This window comes from Hyla sarda, chromosome 7, assembly GCF_029499605.1.
Source record: "Hyla sarda isolate aHylSar1 chromosome 7, aHylSar1.hap1, whole genome shotgun sequence".
In the NCBI taxonomy this organism is placed as follows: Eukaryota; Metazoa; Chordata; class Amphibia; order Anura; family Hylidae; genus Hyla; species Hyla sarda.
The window spans coordinates 49,661,038-49,686,037 of NC_079195.1; the positions used below are offsets into that span (position 1 = coordinate 49,661,038).

At 39.3% G+C, this 25,000-nt stretch overlaps 1 protein-coding gene across 23 annotated transcripts in view; it reads right to left on the bottom strand.

Annotated features, from left to right (window-relative positions):
- Positions 1-25,000, bottom strand: part of EBF3 (EBF transcription factor 3) — a 160,392-nt gene that overhangs the window by 93,070 nt on the left and 42,322 nt on the right. The window lies entirely within an intron of this gene.

Sequence of the window (25,000 nt, forward strand, 5' to 3'; positions counted from 1 at the left end):
AGGTAGTGATTCCAGCGGTCCTATTCTACAGCGCGGGGCTGAAATCTTATCCAAACTCTGAGTTTACAAGGTTAACAATTGGGCAAAAGAGTAATAGCAAAAGAGCTACAAAGTCTGTTTTGGAACAATCACTCTTTCTTTTGCGGAGGCTGAGAAAGGAAATGATGTAGAAAAGGAGCATAAAGGCTTCGAAAATTTTTTTCAAAAACAATTGAAAATCGGTATACCATTCTTCTGGTGTAACCTGAATTCATCCCCTTGTTCTTTGAACTGATAGCTCCTACCCCTAAGGCAGTATATACCATTTCTTTGTAAGCAAAGTAAAAAGAAAAAAATTGTCACTCCCCCCCCCCCCCCCTTCCTTTCCATCCAAGTATGACTTTGGGTATAGAAACATTTATTTAAAACTGTGCTGATGGGATGGGCACTTGATGGAATCATTAATGTGTAGTTTAATGTTTATGTCAGTATATTCATCTCTGTCCTTACTTACCGAGGTATTTGCATATTTAATTGATCAATATGCTCTGTGTTCCTCTTGCACATCTGCCAAGCTGGTCCCATCCCCTTATTCTGCTCATTTCTCAAAATGACAGCTTGCTGCCTGCTGTACTCCCAGCACTCTTCATTCAGCAGCCTCTACAGAGGCCTAGCACTAAAACAACTCCTGCCTCTTATCCTTACACTAGATCTATTAATGTCCCATCGCATGATAAAGTGTGGCATTAAGGAAAATGGGAGGAAAGAAAAAAGTTAGTCAGACAGATTTTCCACATGGCTAAACGTCACACTGTAGGGAGCAACATGTACGTTATTGTGTCACACTTAGCATCTGTCATTGTCGTAGGCTCCTGCTTCCTCGCAGCCTTGAATCGTGGCCCCTTATCAGTAGCACGTCAGAAATGCACACAGACTTCTCCTCCCCTCTTAATCTTTTATTAAGAGCTACACTGTGAGTGCTACTGATAGCAAATGGCGCACTACTTCATCATTCATAAATCCACGTCAACGTCAATAAAGTCACCGCTTGACGGAAATCAAAAGTAACATGGATATCTGCCAATAAGTATACCTCGCACCTCCTAAATAATTCACTGGCAAGGATGCCGGTATCATCTAGTAAAACATTTTCAAGGCAGACACTGGCTGCATTTGAAATGTATTTGTAGAAAATGACTAATATGTAGACGTCTCACCAGGTGCATCACTATTGGGACCCTAAGGATGTTTGAAAATGGTAAAATGAAGGTATCTTGGTTCAATTCCTTTGTCTTTCATTATTGAGAAATTAAAAAGGCCAAAAATATATGGAATATATCCATATAGAGTATAAATGTTATTGCTCCCCAAAAAGTTTAGAACATACTACATAAGGCTTATACTTGGCTAAGAATCCTTGATCACAGAGGACCTGATGATGATCACAAGTCAGCTCTGCTCTGGTATACATTGGAGAAAGTACAAAATATTATTTTAAAGTTGCCAAAATGGGAATGGAATGTCTTGGGAGTTAGGTCCGACCAAGGGAAATATCTATGGGAAGATTGGATGTTCATCCCAAAAAGATGTCTCCATATACTACTAGGTCTCTTCAAATAAAATCACCACCCACTCAGAACTCCCAAACTCAATTTCTTAAGGATTTAAGGTGACCATACAGCTGTTGACCACAGTCATTCGATCAATAGCTATCTCTTCTGATCTCCCCAGGAAGGTTCTGCTGTGCCAAACCTTCATGTGGTAAGCCACTACTGGACAGATCTGGTGGTGGTTTAGCCCTCTGAGAACAAAAAGGGATTGGACAACTAAAATCAAACATGCCACATTATTATCTAACCCAACATCAGTTGTCAAAGGGTTAGGAGGCCTCCATACAGTTTAGGCCGTTAACTGGACTAACATACACTTAAGTGTATGGACCCCTTAACTGGAATTTCAAAATATGTTGGTGTCATAAAACACCAGGAATCATTGAAAACATTTGCGATTTCAGCTGTTTCACCTTGTGCTTACACTAGTTACATATATACAAAGGGTCAAACAGAATAATGTCTTTTCTAGCACCAACAAGGTGGCCATAGATGTCCCCAAAAATATGGTCAACTTGACCAAGAGCAGTCGTGTAAACAACCAGACCAGCAATGGTGTAAAACTAACTAGTTGGTTTGTCAGTCAGTAAAACATTATCCAATATTTATAATTTTCTTTTGGAACACTCTTGCTATGGTCAGTTGTCTTGACATCCATGGCCACCTAGAACTATCCATAAGATCCCGTTCAGACCAGGCTCTTAGGGAAGGAAGTCTTCCTATTATCAGTGTCTGGTTATCAATCGCTCATAACTTTTCTTTTTCCTCAGCGCTGCCTTCAACAGTTGTCTTGTTTTTATCCCCCTTCTCCTTCCATTTGATTGATGTTTCCGCGCGAGCTGTCATTAGTTAAATTAATTTGCCTTCAAAAGACAGTAGAATAGGGTCCACAAAGACAAATCTTAGGAGACCATAAAAATAGACTATAATTTAGAAGAAATTCCAATGTGTTCTTTTCTCCTGTCATCACTGCCGAGAAACACTTTAATTTGATACAAATTTCTCTGGAGAAACTTTAAATTAACTTTAGATTTAGCTGTGTTTGAGGGATGGCAAGCGAAAGTTAACAAATAAAAGACACTGTTTGCTGACTCCACAGTTTCTAGGTTCCCGCTTGTATAAGTTCTTTTTATTTTCACTCAGGCTAAATAAATGCCAATATTCACCTCTAAAGAGTCATCAGAAAGTTATTCCCTCGGGATATAAAAAAAAAAGATACTCCTCTCATCTTCCATCCAAACAGTGTCACACAAACTTAAAAGACTTTGTAAATGTGATACAGAAGGAATATCTGCCTATGTGGATTCCACATCTCCTTCTCTAGGTGAGAGGTCTTCTCTTAAAATGGCAATAGGCATGTATATTTAAATAGGTCATGCTTAAAAGCCAATATGCAAACCAACTTTCCTTTGCATACATTACCTATACAGTAACCGACAATACCATTCACAGCTCCTGGTTCTCTATTAATGAGCGTTCATTAATTTCCCTGTCAAAATAGTGCACAATATTGTGAATTGTGAACACCGTAATCTACTGTGACAGCGATGAAGCTGTAATTACTGCAAGTGATGCAATGGAGGTCAGGTGAGAGAGTAATATATAGGACACCTTTCTATGCCAGAGTTAACTAATATCATTTAGATCTATCTACAACAGAAAATAAATTAACCCCTGAAGGACACACGCATAGAAGCTGAAGACGAGCTACCAGCAGGGGATCTAACATGTACTAGCATTGTCTAAGCTGAAGAATCGTTACTTTGTATACAAAAAAGAAGGTTGCAGCAGCACTCTTGGTCAAAAATGAAGGCTACTTGCGCACTTTTTGATCAAAACGTGTCAGCCTCACTTCGTTAGTTTGTGACACATAGAGGGCAAGGGTGTATATACAGGTAATGGATTAAAATCCAGTCTTTGTGATCATGTATATAGCACACTAACGTAGAGATTTAGGGATTTAGGGCATAGCAATACCACTATGGATTCTTTAAAGAAGTTGGACCAAATTACAGCCATCAACATTTATCAACTATATATCAGTGATAAGTTTATACTTACCGGGGGGGGGGTCCTACCACTGGGAATGGAGCAGTACTGGTCAGGCATCAAAACTCCATTAAAATGGTGGACTCTAGACCCTGGCTCTTGAGAAAGTGGTCAGACCCCCAGTGATCATACATTGATCACCTATCCTTCTACGCAAAGGCTAAATAAAAATTCAACTTTTTGTGATGTTTTGTTTGATATTGTACAAATTATTTTTTAAACTAAAAGGCAGTTAATGAAGGTTTTAAGATATTTTATCCTGACTTTAGCTTAAAAGTACCTTTATGATCATTTGTCATTTGTTTATCGATACAATGGGCCTCATTTACTAAGCTGAAACCGACCAGTTTTTGTCTGGTTATTTTGTCTGAGACATGTCTGCGCCAGTGTGCGCCAGTGTGCGCCTGAAAAACCCGACAAACCCGAAAAGGGGCGTGGTCTGTCACAAAGGGGCGTGGTCAGTCAAAAGGGGCGTGGTTTCGCAACCCGACCGATTTACTATGGAATTCACAGAAAATCCTGTGGGTAAATGGCTTGAAATATCGACCTAGGAAAAGCTGGTCAGAAAATTTTACCGACTTTTCCCAATAGTGAATAGAGAGGAATCCTGCAACTTTTCCCACTAGTAAAAACCCGACACTCTTAGTAAATGAGGCCCAATTAGTATGGTAGGTAATGGTGGGATAACCCTTTTAAACATGCTAAACCAGAAATAGGTCCATCATTAAAGTGAAATGGTGGTAAGGTATTAAAGAGTTGTATACTTGAGAATATTTTTTGGGGCACCTTGTCAAGAAGAACATATGTTTACCAAATTTGCACCCATAAAGCCATAGGAATAACAAAGCTATATAAACAGTCAACAAGCAATCAGATAGGACCAGAATATGATTCTAGTCTCCCAGCCAATGATCCCATTGGAGAACTCAACTAGTGGAGAACAGTCAACCAATCCCTATTCTAAAATGGCTGCCAACAGGGAACAATGGATGTAGCATTTAACCACATATGGAACAACATACACTTGTTCTATTCCAATCAATTCCCTCATTACCAATCAGTTGTAGTCAACTCAGCAGAAAGCGGCAGCAGTTTGAAGCTACGGTTCTCTACTGTGGCCATTTTTGTTTTGTTTTTTGCAATGTTTTCGCACCACGGTGTCCAATTTATTTCCTATTACAACTACTAATAACCCAATAAGCTGGCGGAGTTGGAACGTCCATGGCACTTAGATTTCACTGCTCTGTACTACACAGTTTACAAAAGGCTTTGCTATGTTAAAAAATACTTGTATTTTAGTTCTAATTGCCCGGCTTTTGACTCACGCAACATTTCTTTGTGTTGAAAGCAACACGGTGATTTATCCTCATTATTGTGTAAATAGGTTTCGGCAGTTCTCAGTAAATAAAACAAAGACTGACAGGAGGAGAAGAGGGAATTTGCTTTCCTACCAATTAGAGTAGCCTCAGGCAGTACTTTTAAGAGGAGATAAATCCTGCAAATCGCTAAAATGATCCTGTCACATGCACCAAATATTAAAATCTCACAGCGGCGCACTTCATACAGTTTGCTTTAGTTTAATGAGTCGGGGTGGGCTTCGTCATGAGGCTTGCTTCTCACAGTTGGGGACCGTTGATTGACAGCTGAGATCTTGCCCAACTGCAGCTTCCTAACCAGTAGGACCAGATGGAAAAATCACAATTCATGTTTAATATGCAGGATTTTTTTTCTTCTTCCGCTAAGCAAAATTCCCAAACTGTCTCTTCACCTCCTAGCTGTAAAAAATCCTTGCCACAAAACATAGCAATATTTTTACTCAGGTAACCCCTGCGGCTGTGTTCTCCGTAGTGTCAGCAAGTTGTTTCAAGATTAATACGATATGAGAAAACGGAAAATCAACGCTCATAATAAAGAAAGAGAAAAGGCAGTAGGGTAACCGCGTGAAGCAGTGAATTCTTAAACGGGTACAAACTGTTCCGAATACTGGAGCCGGGAGCTCGTGACGTCATTGCCCCGCCCCCTCATGATGTCACGCCCCACCCCCTCAATGCAAGTCTATGGGAGGGGGCGTGATGGCTGTCATGCCCCCTCCCCTAGACTTGCATTGAGGGGGCGGGTGTGACATCATGAGGGGGCGGGGCTATGACATCACAAGCTCCAGGCTCCGACTTCAGCATTCGCAACGGTTTGTTCCAAACACTGAGCAGCAGAGTACCCCTTTAAAGGATGGGGTAGCCCTAAATATTTCCAACATTTCTTCACCTTACAAGTAATTGCTGCAAGTAAGTCATTTTTATGGAAAATTATTCCAATAACTCCAATGCTATGGCCACCTTTACATATGTCCTAGAATTAATCACATTAATTTTAATGGGACAGTTCACAGTTATCCTGCACTTCAATCTGGACACAGGATCGCTGGATATATGTGAACCCGGCCTAACACACCTTTGTAGTAACCAAAAACTGAAACCAAAGAAAGTCACCAAGAATATTGCGTATTATTTTAGTTTTTGTTCTATTACTACTAAAGACCACCATAGACAGTCAGCAGGAACCAAGAGATTTTAGATGGATCTGTCAATTATCTTATGTGTATGGGTGCCTACCGACAAATCATGTTGGAAGAAAGAATTTTAAATTTCAATGCCTAACACTTTTTTTCTCCCTAGAGATAATCCCCGCCAAAAGTTACTGGCAGCGGCTTACTCTGTTTTTTCTTTTCAAGAACACATGCTCACTCAGCCATACTGAGCGGGCATGTGTATGGGGTCAGGGGACATAGCTGTTGAAGTTGTATGGACACCTTAATTACAATAGTATAATTTTTGACATTATTTCATGACCAAAATTGGGAAGTCCCCTCCAAAAGATTTTGTAGGGAAAAGGGAGCAAATGTGCCCAGAGGAAAGGCTGTAGAGTCTTCTCACTTCTTGGGAGAGCTAATTCTAGGTTTGGTGGCCATGGATCCATTTAGTAATAGAGAGAGCCTAGCCCTATCCTAAGACCCATGACAGTATTCATAGAAGTATTCTGGACTCCACAACTGGAACATCAACCTTTCCTTTAAGCGAATGCCATAATGAGCTTGTAATCATAAACTCTGAGTGCAGCTGCGAGTCCTTTTATTGTGTAGGCTTAACGTATCCTATTTTCAACAATTACCTTTTCTTCTTCGCAGCCACAGACAACTTTTACACAGTGACATTTATACTTCATATATGGAGCAATGATCGCTGCCTTGTTACTGCATTTTTGTTCTATGCTTTATGAGGGTGGAACTTAATGTGTGACAGGAACCCAAGTAACCCGAGACCCGAGGTCAGTCATGTATTAAAACAAAACAAGACACACATGGCTTCTGCAGGGCAAGAAATCATGCAAGAATGAGAGTCTTAGACAGAGCAAGGGGAAAAAAAGTCTACCTAACAGCTGCAATTATAGCGCTGGTTATATGAGTCAATCCATTACCGCACATGGGCCTGACAAATTACCATAAATGCCAAACTAGAACAACAGTGAAGTAATTTAGCCTCGTACCGGACAGTTTGAAAGTTACTGTACATAGATTTATAGGCCGGCACCTAATTTATTCTGAAATTGTTGTAATATATCTTCATACATAAGGTAGCATTTAAAATGTTATATGGCTTAACCAATGTGGTTTTCTGAAAGTCAATAATCAAAAGGGCCTTTTTGACCGTGTTTGCTGAGAAAATATTTACAGTGCCAGTGCAGTTATCCTAAATTGTTGAATTAATAATATACTTAATTGCTGCCTTGTTTCATTTACAAGAGGCATCGGCTATACCAGGGCATTGACAGGACTTTGTTTGGATTTTAATGTACTTTTTTTTATATCGCCAGGTTATAACATCATTCTAAGCTAGTGCGGTAATGAGGGTGGTATTGTAAAACAGGGCCCCATGCGATGGAATGAATAAATAATGCCGTAAAACTACTATAATTTGGCAACCGTTCATTTACAGTTCTCACTCATCAACAATTCTGCCCAAAAAATAAAATCCCATAATCTTTTGGTCCTGATTCTCACACAAATCTAAGAGTTTCTTCAACTTCAACGATACAATGAAGGTGCTGATAAGGAATCATCCCACACCATGCCATGCCAGATTATTGGACAAATGGAATGATATAATTTATTATAAAATAGCACTCCTAGTGGTAAACAGAGGTACTATTATAAAAGAGTACTTAGTGTACGGGCATACCTGTTGTATTAGTGTATTACGAACTGTTGATCATAAAACATTCATGTTCATACCCAAAGCTTTATTCATACATCATGGTTTCTGTTTCTAATGAGTTCTAGAGGGAAGGTTGTTTTGTCTTGGTGAAGACTGTGAGCGGGTGTAGGATGTCTTATAGGTCAGGCAATGCTTCTTGGGAAAAGGTATGTAAATTAGCTGTCCTCCAGAAACTGTTTTTAATGCCACCATTTGGAGATAGTTTTCCTGTAAGTCAAAGTCTGACTCACTAAAGCCTCGGAACATGATTTGAAATTTAAGCCAAGTCTGAATCTCATCTGAAAGGAGGACTTGCCCATCTGTAGATATCTATTTCAGAGTTCTTGCCCCGTGTCAGTATAGTCCAGGGAAGATAAATTTTACATAATCAAGAAAATTCTAAACCATCCCCTTGACTTATAATGGGGCTCATCAGGTTTCTACTGGGGTTCCAGTATTTTTGATGGCTAGATTAACACTACAGACCCCAAAAACACCAGTAACACCAATCTGGTCATTCGTTGAAATTGTAAATTATGGCTTGAAATGATGGGTGCGCAGCTGTCTGAATAAACCACACATGGTAAGACACTGGTTGATAACATTCTTCCAACACATCATTGGATGATACACTGCAGTCTGACAGATGTTGGTGTGACCTGATGTAAAAAATGCTACATTTCCTGATTTTACACTTCTCCCCATTTTCTGTATTGATTCTGTAATGGTAAGTTAGGTCCAGATGGTTTATAGCCTCACTTGTGCCTGGTCAAAGGGGGTGGGGATCAATACAAGCGTCATGTGGTTGTCTAGAAAATTCCATACTCATTTACCAGAAGGCCAGATAACTATCAGATCAATGTCAACAGATGACCGCTCATCATTATAACTCAGAGGCCGACAAATTGGGACATCAGGACAACTGGAAGACATGAGGAACATTCTAGGAAAAGACAACCCCAAATCAACTTCATTGGAACATATACAAATAATGTATAACTACATTATAAAAGAGAGTTTTAGGTAGTCTTGAGTGTTCCTAGAAGAACTTAACATGAATCTATGTTTGGTTTCTGAATTCATTCATTGACTTATTCAAGCCAAGACTCCATGTCGTAGCTTCCAACTCATTTCTTAATTTCCCTACAAAACTCATTGAGGTGTATGTTTGGGTGCATGACTTTATATTCGAAGAAAGGCTTCATATAGCTGGAAGATTTATTGAATATGTCTCATCCCATAGCAGCTCGGGGCCTGAAGGTTGACTTTCGTGCACATATACTCATTTAGTCTCTATTAATTAGGTCCACTAAGTATGGGAGATATAGTTTTACTATTCACAGCTCCCTGGCAATGTCTGAACGATAAAATAATTTGAAATGAAAGATTCTGCATTCCTGAATAGACTTAGCCATACAACATATTAGAATATAAACCAGCCTTAGAATATGTAAGCAATTCCCTGCCAAATACAAGCAGCATTTCCCCAGATTATAATTTACACTGTATTAACTGTCAGGAGTACTTTTGAGAAATATAGATAACAATTCAGCAGCAATCGATAGGGAGTGACAGCTGATTTTAAAGCTTAATACAAGACAAGGAAGAAAATGACCAGGGTATCAACTCTGGAGGAATAAATTTGTTTTGTATTTGATTTTTGTGTTAAATTTATTACAGACTGGAATGGCTTTCCTTGTGCAATAGGAGAAACAAGATTGTATCGTAACATCTGTCTCCTGCAGTTTTCTCAATGATACTTATTCTCAATAATACCCTTTATCAGAGCAGCAAATTATAGAAATAAACTGTCACCAGTTGTGTTGCGTATGTAGCAGAATTGGCATGTTAGGAGTTGGCATAGATCATCTTTTCTTCTGTATCTTGGCTATGGCATTAAACTAAATGAATCCCATTCATGACAACCGGCCCAATTTCATATCACTGAGCCTAGTCAACAGGAAATGTATGAAAATGCAATGGTAGAGTCCATGGTGGAGTCCATTGTAGGAAATGGTCAACCATATAGTCACATCTTAAAGGTAGTACCTAAATATAAGGACAGTGTTAATAGTTCTTAGAGGTTATGGAAAAATGACAGATGTCTGTGGGGGGAAAAATGCAAATTGTAACAGATATAGTAAACAAAAAGTATGTTGACAATTTTTGCCATATAGTAATGTAGGGAACCATTAGATTGGATGTGCCAACCTGTCAATGCTCTTACTAATTCATTATATGAAATGGGCTGTCCTTAAGGAGACATTGATGGCATACTGCTTGGATATAGGATCAATGTCCAATGGACAATTGTTGGACTAATGCTGGTCACTATACCAAGTGGCACTAAGAAAATACCATGCCACTTTGTCTCTTGTTGTTCCTGCTTGGCTTTGCCAGGTGGCTTCACTGTTGTCCCAGAGACACTGGCCAACCATACAGTTATCCAAAAAAAAAAGCTTATTGGAACCAACAAAGGACATGGGGCACATGTTTTCCTATAGCTATGGTCACTTTCTTTTAGTGATCAGTGTAGGTCTATACTGTCTTTCTTGAGACACCTGTTTAAAACTATGCACTCTTACTTTATTGTTCATCTATCATGCATATAGATTTACATAACTAATATCATCCTACACAATCACCACAAAGAGCGTGTACAAGTAGCCTTATGTCCCTGGCCAGTTTCACTTGACTAAAATATGTCAATACATCTAGAAAATGAGATGAAAGAAAGAAAAAGAAAAACACAGAAAGTTGCCAGACACAACGCCAGTGATGGGGAAGAAGAAAAAACTCCCCAGAGTTGGACTTTTAACACAGGTTTAATTGAGGGTTCTCATGGCTAGGAATAGAGCGCGGCAGATCATTGCGTTTCACAAACACAATGGAGTGACCAGAAATGAAATGCTGAAACTCTCCACAGTTCAAACTTATCCATACTTCTCACTTATGACATGATTGATTTTCCTTCAGAGTCCTCAAGTACAGGATTGTCTTCCTTTTTTTTTCTGTGTGGTAACAGCTAATGCATATAGCCTTGGCCTGTCTCCGAATGGCAGGAAACTGACATGTGAAAGAGCAACTGAAATGAATACGGATGAAATTTGAAAGTGCAATTTTCCATCTGTCAATCACGTCTTAAAGATGCGCGTTAAGTACCAATCAAAAACATCCTTGGTGAGGTCATCTTCATTTGCCCCTTTTAAAAGGAAAGGCAATGACTGTCCACATCTCCCTGGGTTTTAGTTATATTCTACATTATCTACCGTATAACTTTAAAATGTTTTAAAAAATTGTCCTTTGTTTTTTTGTTTTTTTTTTTATACACTTAATTACACAACATTGCATTTTCAATATCTAAACGGTTTTGTTATACAATAGTTCTGTTTTCTATTTATAAATATTTATGTATTTAATTATAAAGTTGATTTATTTACTTGCATAGCGGAAAACTTATTACTATTGAATGAATTAAAAGATTTTTAGTGTAATACTATTTTATAAAGATGTTTTACAAAAATATGCATTAGCGATTTATATATATAAAAAAAAATATATATATATATATTTATATATATATATATATATATATATATATATATATATATATACACTGCTCAAAAAAATAAAGGGAACACTTAAACAACACAATCACACTTCTGTGAAATCACACTGTCCACTCAGGAAGCAACACTGATTGACAATCAATTTCACATGCTGTTGTGCAAATGGAACAGACAACAGGTGGAAATTATAGGCAATTAGCAAGACTCCCCCATAAAAGGAGTGGTTCTGCAGGTGGTGACCACAGACCACTTCCCAGTTCCTATGCGTCCTGGCTGATGTTTTGGTCACTGTTGAATGCTGGCGGTGCTTTCACTCTAGTGGTAGCATGAGACAGAGTCTACAACCCATAACAGTGGCTCAGATAGTGCAGCTTATCCAGGATGGCACATCAATGCGAGCTGTGGCAAGAAGGTTTGCTGTGTCTGTCAGCATAGTGTCCAGAGCACGGAGGGGCTACCAGAAGACAGGCCAGTACATCAGGAGATGTGGAGGAGGCCGTAGGAGGGCAACAACCCAGCAGCAGGACCGCTACCTCCATCTTTGTACAAGGAATAGCAGGAGGAGCACTGCCAGGGCCCTGTAAAATGACCTCCAGCAGGCTACAAATGTGCATGTGTCCACTCAAACGGTCAGAAACAGACTCCATAAGGGTGGTATGAGGGCCAGACATTCACAGGTGGGGCTTGTGCTTACAGCCCAACACCATGCATGACATTTGGCATTTGCCAGAGAACACCAAGATTGGCAAATTCGCCACTGGCACCCTGTGCTCTTCACAGATGAAAGCAGGTTCACACTAAGCACATGTGACAGAGGTGACAGAGTCTGGAGACGCCATGGAGAACGTTCTGCGGCCTGCAAAATCATCCAGCATGACCGGTTTGGCGGTGGGTCAGTAATGGTGTGGGGTGGCATTTCTTTGGGGGCCACACAGCACTCCATGTGCTTGCAAGAGGTAGCCTGACTGCCATTAGGTACCGAGATTAGATCATCAGACCCCTTGTGAGACCATATGCTGGTGCGGTTGACCCTGGGTTCCTCCTAATGCAAGACAATGCTAGACCTCATGTGGCTGGAGTGTGTCAGCAGTTCCTGCAAGAGGAAGGCATTGATGCTATGGACTGACCCGCCCATTCCCCAGACCTGAATCCGATTGAGCACATCTGGGACATCATGTCTCGCTCCATCCACCAACGCCACATTGCACCACAGACTGTCCAGGAGTTGGCGGATGCTTTAGTCCAGGTCTGGGAGGACATCCCTCAGGAGATCATCCGCCACCTCATCAGGAGCACGCCCAGGTTGTAGGGAGGTCATACGGGCACGTGGAGGCCACACACACTACTGAACCTCATTTTGACTTGTTTTAAGGACATTAAAGTTGGATCAGCCTGTAGTGTAGCTTTCCATTTTGATTTTGAGTGTGACTCCATATCCAGACCTCCATGGGTTGATACATTTTATTTCCATTGATAATTTTTGTGTGATTTTGTTTTCAGCACATTCAACTATGTAAAGAAGAAAGTATTTCATATGATTAGTTACTTCATTCAGATCTAGGATGTGTTATCTTAGTGTTCCCTTTATTTTTTTGAGCAGTGTATATATAACGCAACTTATTCCCCTTGTTAGGCTACAAACAGATAATTTTGCTCGAGCTTTCTTCATTTGTAAAGGCCCATGGTATTTTTTGATATTAATAATGTATAGTCGCCAAAACTCATTCTGGCCAAAGCTTTTGAGTTGCTACAAAAATACAGCCAATTAAGGTTTATTTAATTATTAAGGTTGAATAAATAACAGCGAAACATGTTAAAAATCTTTCAGTTTCAGTCAATCATAATAAAAAATTAATGAGCCTGGATAGAGAGACATAAAAAAAAACTGATAGGCTGCAATCTTGAATTATAAATTGATATTGATTTTTTCCTTTGCAATAACACTCTCAGGTAATCGTATGTTGCCACATGTAAAGTGCACTTTCCAGGGCTGAGACTAATATTAAGTATCAAATATATATGAGATGGAGGCATTTATGACACTTAAAATTTCACAAACAAAAAGGGAAAAAATACAATTTGCGGAATAATGGCAGCAGTGAAAATAGGATCCTAGGGCGTTTATGGGAGCAGAAAGGGATCCAACTGTGCCATGAATTCATAAGAAACACTAACCTTATTCTTCGCCTGCCATTTCTCCCCTGATATGTTACCTTGTTAGTATCGCAAAGAAAAACATAAATATTTTTTATTATTTCCAAGGCTCATCCTTGTCTTGCTTAATAGACAGGCCACATGGAGTTAAAGCCATATTATATAGCCTAGCACAGAAGTGATCATTCAAAACAACTAAAGCTCATATTTTATACTGCCAAGCTTTATTAATTCTAAGCCCCTAAGAAATAGTGAGGGGATTTTCCAGCCTTCTGTTTATTGAAGTAACAAGGAGACAAGTAAGACATTTCCCTAGGCTAGCTCAGATAAAGTGGACAATTACTATTGGCATTCTGAGTGTAAATATTTAACACTTCACTGCTAGTTTGCACCTAAATACCCATTAGATGGTGCTACAAGTCTGGACACTATTTCCCAATAGGGTTACCTTTGTCGTCTTTCTATTTTTTTCCCCGACCATGTTTATTGGATTACAGTTAACGTGAGCCTTGTTCTAAATAGAAAGGAACAAGAGGTTCGTTTAACTCATTTTTCTCTATATTAATGGCCCTACTAGTCACTTTTTGCATTTAACATCCGTCAATGTTGGAGGTGAAACCTACTTAGAAGAAGTGTTAGTCCACGAGGGCCATTACGGGTAAAGAGCTCAATTTTAATACAAGTGTATACTGAAAAATAGAAGAACATATTTGTCTTATAAGTGTCAATTGGGATGGGGAAAGACCTGTGATGTTATGTGTCAATGGTCATGTTAAGGGTTCTTGGCTTCAATTTTCAGGTACTGGTAGGCCCAAAGATGACCCATCCTACCGGCCTTTTTATTAATAAATGCAATTTTTTTTTAAATATCAATAGTCACGTAGTAGAATTACATTATTTTTTTTATTGTACAGATACTGATCAATGATCTATCACAAGCTAATTTTAATTGATTTGTAAGGTAGCCCCTAAGAGTATGTGGTGGCAACCAAACATAGAAGGCATCTATGTGCATTAATATGCTTTATTTCACAAAGTACCCAGAATGTTGGAACTCATACTCCACAAATACTGAGCTGTTTTGGTATTCCATAAGGATGTTGTTGGTGGCAACCAATCATTAAGGGTATATGTGTGCATGGGTTTTAAAGTGGTTATCCTGGAATAGAAACACAGGGCAAATTTCTTTTAAAAACACCTCCATGTCTGTCTCCTGGTCAGGTGTGGTATTACAACTTGGCTCTATTCACTTCAATGGAACTAAGCTGCAGAATCACACCCAATCTTGAGACAGACTGTTAGCGGTTCTTGAAAGGAACTAGCTCTGTTTTTCTATTCCTGGATAACCCCTTTAAAGGGGTACTCCACTGGAAAAGATATAATTTTTTTTTGTAATCAACTGGTGCCAGAAAGTTAAACAGATTTGTAAATTATTTCTATTAAAAATTCTTATTCTTTCCAGTACTTATCAGCTGCTGTATACTACAAAGGAAGTTCTTTTCTTTTTTAATTCCCTTTCTGCCTGACCACAGTGCTCTCTGCTGACCCCTCTGTTCATTTTAGGAACTGTCCAGAGTAGAAGCAAATCCCCATATAAACCCTATCCTGCTCTGGACAGTTCCTAAAATGGACAGAGGTGTCGGCAGAGAGCACTGTGGTGAGACAGAAAGGAAATTCAAAAAGAAAAGAACTTCCTGTGGATCATACAGCAGCTGTTAAATACTGGAAGGATTATGATTTTTTTTTTTAATAGAAGTAATTTACAAATCTGTTTAACTTTCTGGCACCGGTTTATTTAAAAAAAAATGTTTTCCAGTTGAGTACCCCTTTAAGTATTGCACTATGTCCCCCAAAAATGTAGAAACAATGTAACCAATACTCGGCAAAGTACTAGCCGCAGGTAATGGAAAATGTCATTTGGTTCATATGGTAGTCCAATAGATACGTCGATGACAACCATACAAAGAGAGGATATTTGTGTATGAGTATTAAATATTTCAACATAGCACCCAAAAATGTTTGATCAATAAAGCTTATTTTTATGATCTCCATATCCATGACAATACATTGGGTCATTTAGCGCTTGATGTCTGCGTCGGCGTCCAACTTTATTGTGTTCTGGTAGATATAGACTGAGTGTGTATGGCAAATAGCCAGGGATATTCTATTTTTTGTTCATTTCTATAAACACTTATAGAGGATTCCTATCTAAGCAGATGACACTGTGCGATACTTACAGCAGCCATATAGTTTGTCTATAACGTAGATTGACAGGTAAACAGATGGCTATCCAGTTTCGAAGAATATCTTTTTCATGTCAAAACTACAAGCAATTTACAAGAGAGGTTCATTTCTCCGATGCAATTAGTCTGCAGATACACTATTGACTGTCTAATGCTTGTTTGTTCAACAGCTCTCGCTGAGTTACTCGCTCGCCTACGTGACAAAGCACGAACAACGGGGAGCTCTTGATTTCTCGAGAGTGCTAGTACTCACCATCATCTCCCCTGTGCCCTCACTTCAGAGGTAGCCATACGCGGCGTTACAAAGAAGGATAATGTATAGCAAATACACAGATTATCTTTCTGTATTGCAACAAATGCTGCAAAATCGAAGCGACTCAATTGAATTAACAAAGTTTACGGTGCAAAAGGAGGGAGAAACGACACTAGAAAGGGCGTGAAAAGGAAGGCGACAGCATGAAAACTTTACAGAAAAAAATTTCTTACAATCCGGCCAATCACAACTGAATCTATTAAGGCAGTGGTCCCAAACTGTGGCCCTCCAGATGTTGCAAAACTTCAACTCCCAGCGTGCCCGGACAGCCAACGGCTGTCCGGGCATGCAGGGAGTTGAAGTTTTGCAACATCTGGAGGGCCACAGTTGAGACCACTGTATTAACGTCACAATTGAAATTCTGTTTAAAGGGGTACTTCACTGGGAAACATTTTTTATTCACTTATTCTTTTTTTTTTTTTTTTTTTTTTTTTAAATCAACTGGTGCCATAAAGTTAAGTAGATTTGTAAATTACTTGTATTAAAAAATCTTAATCTTTCCAGTACTTATCAGCTGCTGTATGCTTCACAGGAAGTTCTTTTCATTTTGAATTTCTTTTCTCTCTGACCACAGTGCTCTCTGCTGACACCTCTGTCCATTTTAGGAACTGTCCAGAATAGGAGCAAAGGACCTTTTTTTATTTTTCAAATGCAACGTGTTTCACCGCGCTTGCGGTGAAACGCGTTGCATTTGAAAAATAAAAAAAGTTCTTTTACTTACCGGACGTGTCCGATTTTGCTCAGCGCTGACATCCCTTACCGCCCTGTGGAAGTCCTTCTCCCGTTTTGTTACGTCCAGGTCGGGGAGGCTGCAGACCAGGCTTATTCTCTCACCCACGCAGACCATTGTTGTGTGGGAGTTCATACCGCCTCTGGTAAGGGTCTCTTATTACGCTAATCTGAACCCTACAGTGGCGATTTTATGCTATGGAGCGCTCTTCCCTCTTGTTTTAGCTGGACAGTTCCTGACATGGGCAGAGGTGTCAGCAGAGAGCACTGTGGTCAAACAGAAAGGAAATTGAAAAAGAAAAGAACTTCCTGTGGAGCATACAGCAGCTGATAAGTTCTGGAAGGATTACGATTTTTTTATAGAAGTAATTTACAAATCTGTTTAACTTTCTGGCACCAGTTGATTAAAAAACATTTTTTTTTATTTTTTACTATGCAAATCTAAGGATGGCCATACGCATGGGACTTTGAATGGCGGATCAGAAGTAGAGGATCCAACCAGCAACATGCCCATTGATCAGCCAAATTCAGCCAACTACGGCCAATAACAATCCAACTCAGCCAACTAGATTTGTGGCAGACATTAGTTCGCCATCGGCACTAGTGTTCTCCTTGGCACGACATTTACAAATAATAATTGGCCAAAAGCTGCTATGGTATTTCGGCTAACCATTATATCACGTGTGCGGACAGCTTTACCCAAGGTGGCACAAAGAATTGGTAAGATGAGCCATTGTATCAAGACCACCACTGTCCCGCCAGGGTTTTACCAGATAGTTGGATTACCAAATGCTGGGAATGGCTCTCCGTAAGTGGTCCAGTCCTAAGCCAGATGTGATACTGTGTCAAAGTATCAAATCTTATACAAGAACCCAACTGATAAGCCATGGCATTAAAGGGGTTATTCAGGAATAGAAAAACAGAGCCATTTTTTTTTTCCAAAAACAGCGCCCCGATCTGTCCCTAGGTTGGGTGTGGTAATACAACTACGTTCCATTCACTACAATGGAACTGAGCTGCAGATCCACACCCAACCTGGAGACAGACGGGGAGCAAATTTTGAAAGAAATTAGCTATTTTTTTCTATTCTCAGATAACCCCTTTAACCTTGTGCTAAGAGGCCAATGACTAGCTACATTGTTTCCGTGAAACAAATATAGTTGTAAAATGTTTGCCTGCTCTTGGATAACGCTGCAGTGCGTTCACGAAGCCTAACATATGTACTGGAATCAGGCCCGAACATGAAGGTGTCAGTCACAATCTAAAATAGAGCACACCGCCTTTGAAGAAACGATATAACAATATAACGGGAAATGGCCGTAAGATGAATTGTTGGCCGTTTCGAATGATGGAAGTCACGGTCGCCTTTGCCAATCCTCCCAGAAGGTGTTTTGTCAATGTACTAAAATTTTAAGTCTTCCATTCTTGGAAGTGTTACTTTTGGGTTTTATCCATCCCTTAGCACTTTACACAGACTACCCTGTTCCAAAAATAAAAAAAAATAAAAAACCTTCAGTCTCAGAGGTGACCTTTGCACTCTGGAAACAATTACTCCTGGAGAGCCTGTCAATATCATTATTTTTACAAGAAATCAATACGCTTCACAAAGTTAATGGGGGGATTGAGGCAGCAGGCGTTTACCTCCTTACTGTCAATGGTGCAGCGGCCTGTGCTTTGGCGTAGATGACAGATCCTCGTAGACACCGGGCAGACAGTAAGCAATGGCTGTAAACGAGAAACGGGCTGCAGGCATGCATGGAAAACCGTCAGCTCCTCCAGTCAGCTGGAGTATATGCTCTAATGAGTCAAAGATGTCAGGAGCTTGTAGTGTCTGCTCCAGAAAACCCTGAGAAATATTCTAGCATGAAGAATAAATAAATCTAAAAAAGCTAAAGAATTTATTCGGAATCAGATGCAGCTGTGAAGCTTCTGATTGAAGGCTCCATAGACAAGGTCTTAGAAGATCCTCTACCAGGTTCGTGGACTTTGTTAGTTCAGGGCCTGCTAACATTAAAGGGGTATTCTGGTGAAAAACTATATATTTTTTTTTATTTTTTTTATCAACTGATGCCAGAAAGTTAAACAGATTTGTAAATGAAGAGATTTGGAAGGAGTTTGTTTTCAGCTCACACGTGCACGGCCAGCCTCTAGAGCAAAGCAGGTTCAGAAGAAGGGTGGAGCCAGCACTGAATACAATATCCTTTTATTTATATCCAAATTAAAATTCCATGGCAGGCAACCACAAAAAAAGTGACACAAGGACAAAAGTGCAAAACAGCACAGCTGGAAGTCCTCAATGCCGACGCGTTTCAGGCCATAAGGCCCTTAGTCATGGCAACGCCATGACTAAGGGCCTTATGGCCTGAAACGCGTCGGCATTGAGGACTTCCAGCTATGCTGTTTTGCACTTTTGTCCTTGTGTCATATTTTTTTTTGCCTGCCATGGAATTTTAATTTGGATATAAGTAAAAGGATATTGTATTCAGTGCTGGCTCCACCCTTCTTCTGAACCACATTTGTAAATTACTTCTTTTTAAAAAATCTCAATCCTTCCAGTACTTATCAGCTGCTGTACGCTCCACAGGAAGTTGTGTAGTTCTTTCCAGTCTGACCACAGTGCTCTCTGCTGACACCTCTGTCCGTGTCAGGAACTGTCCAGAGTAGAAGCAAATCCCCAAAGCAAACCTATCCTGCTCTGGATAGTTCCTGACACGGACAGAGGTGTCAGCAGAGAGCACTGTGGTCAGACAGAAAGGAACAACTCAACTTCCTCTGGAGCAAATAAGTACTGGAAGGATTAAGATTTTTGAATAGAAGTAATTTACAAATCTGTTTCACTTTCTGGCATCAGTTAATTTAAAAAAAAAATTCCAGTGGAGTACCCCTTTAAAGCAAGAGGAGTATCTGTTAAAATACCCTTCAATAAAGCAGAGCTGGGATCGGCCTTTGGCACCACTCATGGTGACATCACTAACCGGCTTCCTAAAGACTACGGCAAAACCTGCCGAGTAATGAGTTACATGACACATCTACATCTGTACATGATTTCCGCACACAGAGCAGACTTTAGTAAGTATGAACAGAAATGCAAAGACATGTTCCATTTCCGAAGATGATAGTGATGTGGGCCATATGCTTCCATGAAGACTAAGGCATCTGGTTTCAAAGTATCTTCTCTACCCTTAGCATTAGAGATGAGCGAACTTACAGTAAATTCGATTCGTCACGAACTTCTCGGCTCGGCAGTTGATGACTTTTCCTGCATAAATTAGTTCAGCTTTCCGGTGCTCCCGTGGGCTGGAAAAGGTGGATACAGTCCTAGGAGACTCTTTCCTAGGACTGTATCCACCTTTTCCAGCCCACCGGAGCACCGGAAAGCTGAACTAATTTATGCAGGAAAAGTCAGCAACCGCCGAGCCGAGAAGTTCGTGACGAATCGAATTTACTGTAAGTTCGCTCCTCTCTACTTAGCATGGTAGGCTACAGGTTACATACAATATCATAAGGAACATGTGAAGAATTTTGTAGATTGTCTTAAAGGGGTACTCCACTGGAAAAAAAAAATTGAAATCAACTGGTGACAGAAAGTTAAACAGATTTGTAAATTACTTATATTAAAAAATCCTAATCCTTCCAGTACTTATCAGCTGCTGTTATGATCCACAGGAAGTTCTTTTCTTTTTGAATTTCCTTTCTGCCTGACCACAGTGCTCTCTGCTGACACCTCTGTCCAATTTACAAACTGTCCAGAGCAGGAGAGGTTTTCTATGGGGATTTGCTTGTGTTCCTAAAATGGGCAGAGGTGTCAGCAGAGAGCACTGTGGTCAGGCAGAAAGGAAATTCAAAAAGAAAAGAACTTCCTGTGGATCATAACAGCAGCTGATAAGTACTGGAAGAATGAAGATTTTTTTTAATAGAAGTCATTTACAAATCTGTTTAACTTTCTGGAGTCAGTGGATTTAAAAAAAAAAAATGTTTTCTAGTGGAGTACCCCTTTAAGGCAATGTTCCCCAAACATGTGGCCCTCTAGCTGTTGCAAAACTACATCTACAACTATTTCCAGGAACATAGTCAAATTTTTCTAATTGCCTTGTGTTCAGTGAATCAGTGCAAAACTACAACTTCCAGCATGCCCAGGGCATGATGGTAGTTTGAGTTTTGTAACAGCTGGAGAGTCACAGGTTGGGGAACACAACTAAAGAACAATGGTCTCCAAACTGTGGCCCTCCGGATGTTGCAAAACTACAACTCCCAGCATGCCCGGACAGCCGCTGGCTGTCCAGGCATGCTGGGAATTGTAGTTTTGCAACAACCGAAGGGTGACAATTTGGAGACCACTGCTCTAGAATAGGCAACCTTGGGCACTGCAGATGTTTTGGACTACATCTCCCATGATGCTTTGCTAGCATTTAGGTTGTGAGAGCATCATGGGAGATGTAGTCTACAACACCTGCAGTGCCATAGGTTGCCTACCCCTGCTTTAGAACATGACTGAGCTGCAATACCAGATACGACCACTGGATAAGAATGGCACTGTTTCTGGGGGGAAAAATAAATAAATGAAATACCTATAATTGAGGCATTCTTAAAGGGGTCATCCAGGAAAAAAACTTTTTATATATATATATATATATATATATATATATATATATATATATATCAACTGGCTCCAGAAAGTTAAACAGATTTGTAAATTACTTCTATTAAAAAATCTTAATCCTTTCAGTACTTATGAGCTTCTGAAGTTAAGGTTGCTCTTTTCTGTCTAAGTGCTCTCTGATGACACATGTCTCAGGAACCGCCCAGTTTAGAAGCAAATCCCCATAGTAAACCTCTTCTAAACTGGGCGGTTCCCGAGACATGTGTCATCAGAGAGCACTTAGACAGAAAAGAACAACCTTAATTTCAGAAGCTCATAAGTACTGAAAGGATTAAGATTTTTTAATAGAAGTAATTTACAAATCTGTTTAACTTTCTGGAGCCAGTTGATATATAAAAAAAAAAGTATTTTCCTGGATAACCCCTTTAACTATGGGAGTTGTAGTTTTGCAACAGCTGGAGAGCCACAAATTAGGAAAAACTGTTGTATATCGTGTCTACTACTACTACTACTGTAAGTACTAATATTATGGTTGTTGTTGTTATTATTATTATTAATAATAATAACTATTATTATTAAACAATAATACATAAAATAAAAATAGTAAGTAAATAACTACAATAAAAATAATTACAGTAATGTAATCCAAAACAAAATAATGCAGTTTATATCAATAATATTAATAAATAAATAAATTTAAATTAAAAAGTAAATAAAGAACTATGAGGGTAAGAGGTTATAGGGGTTTAAGAATTGACTTATGTAATTGTCTGGTAGTCATGGAATGGAAGGACTGTTTTATATGACTTTGTTAATCTTTCGTAAAAAGGAAAATCCTAAATAATAAAAATAAATAAATAAAGAAAGAACTATGACAAAAAAATGCATTTATGCTAACTAAAAAAAATAAAAAATAAAATAATAATAATAATAAACAAAATATTTATTTTCATATATGAACAATGCACATAATAGACCAGTCCGCGACCGGACTTTGTGCGTGTGCGTGTAGAGGACACATGGAATCTCCTGGCATGCCCTGACTTCAAATTTTTCCCATACTTAGTTTTAGCAACTCCCAGATGGCTGCTCACTGTTATTGGATGCCCTGTGGAGTCTAGCTGTGAACCATATGATCACACAGAAACCATGTCTGTGTCCTTAGCATAAAGTGCGCTATTATTCCGCCTACCGCATGTAGCACTTGAGCTATCATCTATATACATTCTTGTCAATGCCATAGTGAGAAAACCAGTCTGGTATTCACACATTCCCTGAGCACATATCTCTTCACTTGGGGACACGTCTGCTGCCATGCACTCATATGGCGGTGGCCCAGACCCGGGGGGGGGGTCATCTTACCCCTACAACATCTAACATGTCTCACATGTGACGTGGAGTTATATAGTGTTATATATGACTATTTTATATTTAGTTTTTTTTTGGGGGGGGTACATGTTACCTTTTATTCAAACAATGGGGGGGTTAAGTGGGTACTCTGGTGGAAAACTTTTATTTTTTTTTTATTTTTTATTTTTTTGTAAAGAGAAAAATAGAGGAGGCACTGGATCTGCAGTTACTCGAAGTTTATTCCATCAGGTCATGGATACAACTGTGGCCGACGGGCCGTTTCTCGCTCACATGCGTTTAATCATGGCCAAAGCATTGGCCATGATTAAAGGGGTACTCCGGTGAAAAACTTTTTTTTTTTTTTTAAATCAACTGGTGCCAGAAAGTTAAACAGATTTGTAAATTACTTCTATTAAAAAAATCTTAATCCTTCCTGTACTTATTAGCTGCAGAATACTACAGTGGAAATTCTTTTCCGTTTGAAACACAGAGCTGTCTGCTAACATCAAGAGCACAGTGCTCTCTGCTGACATCTCTGTCCAGTTTAGGAACTGTCCAGAGTAAAAGGAACTCCCCATAGCAAACATATGCTGTTCTGGACAGTTCCTAAAATGGACAGAGATGTCAGCAGAGAGCACTGTGCTCGTGATGTCAGCAGACAGTTCTGTGTTTCAAAAAGAAAATAATTTCCGCTGTAGTATTCAGCAGCTAATAAGTACAGGAAGGATTAAAATATTTTAATTGAAGTAATTTACAAATCTGTTTAACTTTTTGGCACTAGTTGATTTAAAAAAGTTTTTCTACCGGAGTACCCCTTCAAGCGCATGCGAGCGAGAAACGGCCCGTCGGCCACAGTTGTATCCATGACCTGATGGAATAAACTTCGAGTAACTGCAGATCCAGTGCCTCCTCTATTTTTCTCTTTACATTGGATTTCCTCTCTGGATTATTCAAAGACAGAGCACGGACATCAGGTTACTACTACCAGCGTTCAGATGTTGACCCAATTCACACTACGTCTTCCCGCTATAGAAAAAAGGTACGCGGCTGTGCCGTACTCACTATTTTCTTCTATATGGACTTTTTTTTTTTTTTATTATCAACTGGTGCCAGAAAGTTAAACAAATTTGTAAATTACTTCTATTAAAAAATCTTAATCCTTCTAGTACTTATTAGCTGTTGAATACTACAGAGGAAATTCTTTTCTTTTTGTAATGCAGAGCTCTCTGCTGACATCACGAGCACAGTGCTCTCTGCTGACATCTCTGTCCATTTTGGGAACTGTCCAGAGCAGCATATGTTTTCTATGGGGATTTTCTTCTACTCTGGACAGTTCTTAAAATGGACAGAGATGTCAGCAGAGAGCACTGGGGTCATGATGTCAGCAGAGAGCTCTGTGTTCCAAAAAGAAAATAATTTCCTCTGTAGTATTCAGCAGCTAATAAGTACTGGAAGGATTAAGATTTTTTAATAGAAGTCATTTACAAATCTGTTTAACTTTCTGGCACCAGTTGATTTAAAAAATAAATAAATAAAAGTTTTACCCTGAAGTACCCCTTTAACTGCATTAGCACCGCAGTAGAGCTGGCTATACATTCCACATTTGCTGCCCCCAAAAACCTAAAGCCATAAATGACTCCAACATATGGTGGCATTTTTAAAGATACTAAGAAAATTGTCGAAGCTTCGGTCGCTGCTATCAACGGTCTGGAATTTACACCAGTGTTTTACATCATTAGCCCCATCCTTCACAGCTTTCTAGGGCCTTAATGCAAACCACATGCAGAACCAAGAATGCTTACATAGCCTTGTAAACAGCTGCTTTCTGATTGGCTACCATTCGATGGGAAATAGAAGCGCTCAATAGGGTGGGGGGATGGAAGAATAACTCGTTGAATGTGAAATATATATATATATATATATATATATATATATATGTATATATATATATACACACACACATATATATTAATATATATATATATACATATATATATATATATATATATATATATATATATATATATATATCATATATACAGATGTAGTCGTGCTACGTTTAGCGTGGGAATTTGCCATGCCAGGATGTTTACACCATAGATTTAGCGCATACATTTCTGAAAAATATTTGATCCGCACATCTGGAAGGGGTTGCTT